The 6000-nt window shown below is 45.9% G+C and overlaps 1 protein-coding gene across 4 annotated transcripts in view; it reads left to right on the top strand.

Moving 5' to 3' along the window:
* The first annotated feature begins 501 nt into the window (after positions 1–501).
* Dnajc5 (DnaJ heat shock protein family (Hsp40) member C5) overlaps positions 502–6000 on the top strand; it is a 32884-nt gene continuing 27385 nt past the window's right edge. Inside the window, exon 1 of one of the 4 annotated variants that reach the window (XR_008718878.1) lies at positions 502–689. The gene's annotated coding sequence lies outside the window, so the exon portion shown is untranslated. Of the gene's footprint in view, positions 690–1216; positions 1271–6000 lie in introns of those variants that run through there. The other 3 variants (XM_055596065.1, XM_055596064.1, XM_055596066.1) reach the window with 3 other exon arrangements.

Raw genomic sequence — 6000 nt, 5'->3', positions numbered from 1 at the left:
GGGGAGGCAGGCAGGAAAGAAGTCCTTTCTGGGTGGTCTCTAGAGATGAACAAAAATGTCAGCCCCACAGCAGTGTCTTGAGATGAAATGAAGGTCTCCCTCTCCAGTTTTTTGGTAAAGAGTAGTAAATTTTCTGAGGCACTGAACAAACTCAACTGCAAGACAAAAAGCCCATTTACTCGGTGGAGCGCTACTGGCCTGCTTTCCAGGCACTGGAGTCACCTCTGATGGCCCGACCCTCACGCCCAAGCCTTGCCCCCGCTCGGTGGTTGTGGCTTCCGCTTAGTATCTACAGGCTCCGCCCAAAATTCTAACCTTTTCCATTGCTCGTCAACTGGGGCACCGCCTCTCGTGGGCCGAGTTCCACGGAAGCTAGGAAGCTCGGGAGCCTCGGCGCTGCATTACTACATAGGCTCCAGCTGGGGCGGAGCCTCAGCGTGGCGCTCTGCGCGCTTGCGCAGCCGGCTCTGACCCGCCAGAGCGCACACGTCCTTCCGGGGGTGCGCGTGCCAGTGCGTGAGCGTGCGCGCTCTTGCTGCCGCCGGTGTTGCTTCCGCCGTCCTCTGCCTCTGCCACCGCTGTGGAGGTCCGGGATCCTCAGGCCGAGCAGTAGGACGGCCGGCTGCCCAGCAGCGCCGCGGTACGGAAGCGGAGCCGCGGAACCGGTGGACGGGCGGGCGTGCCGACGGGTGAGCTCCCTCTCGGGCGGCCCTCAAATTAGGCGGGGCAGCGGAGTCGGGGCCGCGGGAGCCGGGCGGAGGGAGGGGAGCGGCTTGAGGGCGCCGCAGAACGAGGTGAAAGCTGCCCGCAGCCGGAAATGGCGGCGACCTTTTCCAGCGGCGGCGAGCCGGGCCGTGGGCGCAGCTAGGCCCCGCTCGACCTTGCTCCTGGCGGGGCGGCGCGGGGACGAGGCTTTCCGGGCCAACCCGGGGTCGCACGCGCGGCCGCCTCGGTGGCTCCCGGAACGCAGAAACTCTGGTGTTGGGAGGCAGGCAGTGAAGGCTTTGAGGCTTCTTCACAGCCTGGGGCGCGGAAAATTGTCCTGTAGTTGCAATCTCCAAAGCATTTAATGTATTAAAAAAAAAACTATTTTATTTGCCTCACAGTGACATATTAAGAAGCGCTTTGTGTCGGGTTGTTTAGGGAGAGTATTAGCCGTTCAGTCTCCAACTTGTGTTATGTGGCTGGATTAAAAACTTGTTTTTCCTTGTACCTAGGAGATGATTTCTCCGAATTCATTAGGTGTGTCTTCGGAAAAATAATGCAGAAGGTAGCTTTATTTTGTTTTCAGGGTGGACTTTGGGTAAATTGGGTCGCCATTTGTTGGACACACACATCCCTCATTGGCAGTGTGTCTGAATTGCTAGTGATTTGTCTGTTTAAAAAACAAAACACTACTTAACATCAAAAAGAATTATGTTAACCTGTCTGTTGTCATGGTTGCCTAAAGGCAAAACTGTAATCGTAGGATAATTTTGTTCATTTATTTGCTTCCTTTAAGTGATCTGTTGGGTGACATTAAATGCTTCTGGACAGTTTCTAAGCTAATGTGTTATGATTATGTTACTTTACCAGTGTTTTCACGCTTAGGCTGGGCCCTGTCTGTGTAGACCTCAGATATGGAGCCAGTGTGGGCTCTAAATGCAGACTATTTGGGGAAGGGGTGGCCTGTCCTTGGAGACCCTGCCTCACACTTCTTGGCCCAGCAGCCTCCTTGCTAGGTCTCTTAACAAATTCAAGTCCTTGGTCCTTGATTCATTCTTGAACACTCACTTGTCCTGTTCTGTGAGATATTCCGTGTTTCTACAACTCTATCTACTATAGCTCTAGGCTGCTGTTTACTATTCAGCTCTTTACTTCCTATTTTTCTCCCTTCCTTGCTTAATTTTTGTACAACAAGCACTTGACTCTTGCGTAATATATTAACGTATTTAAAACGTATTTAACATTATTTTCTAGTTACGGTTTTCATTTGTTTTTTTGGAATGATCACATAGTATGTGCCCAGTAAATATTTGTTGAATGAATGGAAATAAGCTTAGTAGCAGTTGGGCTCTTTATTGCCTTCTCACCAGGAAGTCAGTACTAAGCATTTCAGAGACACCTGGTTCCTAGGAGGTAAACAGGGAACCTTGTATCCCCAAGGACAGAGCCACCAGCTGTCCCCTGCCCATTTTGAAAAAGGGACAGTAAATTAAGAAGGTATTATGAAGATGCTTAGGACTTCTCTGTAAATCTCTTTGTAACTTTTTTTTTTCTGAGGGGGCCTGTGTTGGTTGTGGTTCTCTGTGTAACCCTCCCTTGCTGTCCTGGAACTCACTTGTAGACCAGGCTGGCCTTGAACTCACAGAGATCCACCTTCCTTTTCCTCCCAAGTGCTGGAATTAGAGGCATGCACTACCATCACCCAGATCTTTGCAACTTTTATCAATGATTATTTCAAATTTAAGTTTTTTTAAAGTGAGATATGCCACTAGTTTAAAAAAAAAAGGTTCTTAGAAATTTTGTCTTTAGTTACTTGTCTGTCAGGGTTAGAGGTGACAGTGAGATGAAGTCATCTGATTCTTTAGTTATTGTGAAGAGGTGTTTTGTTTTTGTGAACAGGATCTTGCTATATAGCTGAAGCTAACCTGCAACTCTTGATCCTCCTGCTTCAACCTGGAATCATTGGCTTTTACCACCACACCTTGCTTAATAGTGAGCAGTTCCTGATGCCCTTAGCTGGAAGCTCATTATGTACTGTGCTGTGACAACCCAGTAGAGACTTCTTAGTGACTGAAGGACTCTAGAGTTCTCTCTAAGGCCTTTGCCTCCTGTCCATCTAGATTTCTCTATAATCTTTCATTTTTTAAACTATAGGAATGCTTTGTTTTTATGTACACCTACATCTCAGGAGCGTGCATCTGATCCCTTTATAAATGGTTGTGAGCCACCATATGGTTGCTAGGAATTAAACTCAGGACCTCTGGAAGAGCAGCCAGTATTCTCAACTGGTTGAGGCATCCTACCAGCCTGATTCCTCTGGATTCTTGAGAACAAGTCTGTTAGTGTGAGTCAGTGCTGGATGCATACTGCACAGTTCTACCCACTTTTACACAAGAGCATTTTAGACAGAGTAGTGCTTCTGGGTACAGTTGTACACCTACCCTGATAACCTGCTTTGCTCAAGATCTAACTTAATGAATCAGACTTAGAACTTCAATTGAACACTTCTAAGCCTGGTTTCTTCTATTTGTTGACCACCTGTAGCTTATGGTATCCCATGATCTGCCAGAATTGTGTCTTTAAGGCTCAGGTACATGAATAAGTAAAATGCAGTGATGCTGGGGCTTATGATAAGGAGTTTTATCTTAGAAATACGCTTCTGAAATCAGAGAGTGAGGTGTGGGATTTGAAGTATGTAATACTGTGAGCAAACTATTAGCAAATGAAAGGTTATTCTCTAGTATGGAAATAAACTGAGATTTTAGGGAATTGGCTAGGAGCTGTTGGAATGGAAATGAAGTGCAAGCATCAGTTCTGCACATGAGGACCTCTGGTGATTCTTTGTGACTGCTGGAAGTTTACAGGTATTAAGCATTTAAAGATGTAGTACTCAGGGCTGAAGGTGCAGATCAGAGGAGAGTGGTTGTCTAGTATGTGCCAAGCCATGGATTTAAGCTCTACACCTGAAAGAAAAAGTAAAAAGTTGTACTCCAAAATGAAGCTTATTATTCTGTGCTATAGAATCTGAGTGATGCATTTAAGGCCTTTTGTCAGGCAAAGTTCCCGCTATTTTGCTGTCCTTGCCTCCATCTGTGCATCGGCAGAATCTGCTAGACTCTCCTTTCTGAAAGAGGACAAGGCTAGAGCTCACACCACCATGTGCCTTCTGTCTCTGGGCCTCTTTACTCTATAAAATGAGGGAAATTGTTCCCATCTTACCTGCCTGTTACAGAATCAGAGAAAGGATAAGTGCTAGGTATTTTACTGATAGCTTCCTAAATAGAAGTGACAAAGATGCTAAAAATGGTGATAGCCTTATTTTGTGAAAAACCTACTCATAAAACATCCTTAATCTTGGAGTCTGGGCTGCTGTGCCAGGCCTGCCTCTGATGATGGATTAGCAGCTAATCTTTTAACTGGCAACTAAACAGGAAGATTTAAGGATTAGATTACCCAACAACCTTTAGTTTGGATTTTGCTCCTCCTGACACTTTGCATTAACTTGAGTACATTTATTAATGAAAAATTTATGTTCTTCAGTCTCTATACATAGTATTTAATAGGTTTATTAGTTAGGGTTTTATTGCTGTGAAGAGACACCATGACACGGGAACTCTTACAAAGGAAACATTTCATTGGGGCTGGCTTACAGTTTCAGAGGTTTAGACTATTATAGTCATGGTATGAAACATGGCAACACACGGGAAGACATGGTGTTGGAGAGGGAGCAGAGAGTTTTACATCAAGGAGAGACTGCTGTACTGGGCGTAGCTTGAGCATTTGAGACCTCTAAGCCCTGCCCCACAGTGACACACTTCAACAAGGCCACGCCTCCTAATACTGCCACTCCCTGTGGGCCAAGCATTAAAATACATGAGTCTATGGGACCATACCTAGGTTTTGTTTTGTTTTTAATTTGGGGTTTGTGTTGTATAAGGCATGGTGCATGCACTGCATGTGTGAACTATGTACTCTCCTGTGAGGCCAGAACAGAATGTTGTGTCTTCCTCTGTGGATCTTTCTTATTATCTTGAGTCAGGGCCTCTCAGTGACCCAGAAGCTCCCTCAGGGTCTGGCTGGTAAGTTTATAGAATGTTTGACTTTGCCCCCAGTGCTGGGGTTACAGGTACACAAAGCTATGCCAGACTTTTGAAGTAGTTCCCAGGGATTTAAATACGACTTCATGCTTGCAGAATAAGTGCACTGAACCATCCTAGCCCTCAATATAGGTTTTTACAAATAAGAATTCTTAAGATTTTGAGTTTTACAAACATTGATATTTATATCAAAATTACAGAAACAAAGTATCATATTTTTTTAGAAAAAAAAAAAAAGACAGCTGGTTGTGGTAACTCAGCCTTTGGTCCCAGGAGAAGGACTTGGATCTTCGTAAGTTTGAGGCCAGTCTGGTCTATAAAGCAGGTTCCAGGACAGCCAGAGCTACACAGCTGTTACACAGAGAAGCCTTGTCACAAAAAACAGTGAGGCCAGATTTGGGGGAAATTTGAAATTTTCTTCCATGATCAGTTTTCCTCTCCACTGATCTGTATGTTATGTCCTACTCCCTTCAGCGGGGCAGGTAGGGCCTGGATGGTCCTTGGACATGGCTTCTGTCTGAAGTTTTTCCTTTTGCCCCTTACTGCTGAATGCCATGCCGGATGTCTGGAGCAGACAAGATCAAAGGTCCCGGGTCTCCCAGAAATGGCTAGAGTGCTTTAGGTGGAGACCCAGGTCCTAGGCCAGAGTTTTCCATTTTACAATTAGCTCTTTTAAATGAGATTGCTGGTATCAGAGATAGTGGAAATTCTCGAGTTTCAGAAGCCAGTGATGATACCAGAATGTTAGACCTCCTTGATTTAGTTGCTGTGGTAGGCACAGCAGAGGATGCGGGCGGAAGCCTGAAACTGATCAGGAGGAGGTGAGATGCAGGTCAACAGCTGCTGAGGCAGTGCTGCAAGCCAGAGAATGTTGGAGGCTTGACGCAGCCAACAGCGCGAAGCACTGCCTTTGGACCTACAGGCAGTCAAGCCCCAGGTGGTCCAGAACTTGTCTTCAGCCAGCAAGTAACTGCTTGATTGGCAGCCAAGTTTAGGTGTCCAGAATAAATGAATCTCAGATGGTTTTGGAGTGGAAGCGTGTGTGTTTATTTCATGGGAAATCAAGGACAACATAAACCTTGGGCAGTAGCAGGGGTTGTGAAGGTGAATGAATGTGTTTGATTCGCTGGGATCAGGGGTGCCAGGGATACTTAATCTACATGTATCAAAACAGTCCTACCATAAGAGGGGAAAAGCA

Source organism: Psammomys obesus, unplaced genomic scaffold (assembly GCF_907164565.1).
Source record: "Psammomys obesus unplaced genomic scaffold, mPsaObe1.curated_primary_1811, whole genome shotgun sequence".
NCBI lineage: Eukaryota > Metazoa > Chordata > Mammalia > Rodentia > Muridae > Psammomys > Psammomys obesus.
The sequence above is the reverse complement of the archived record's forward strand: the minus strand, read 5'-3'. Positions and strand labels throughout refer to the sequence as shown.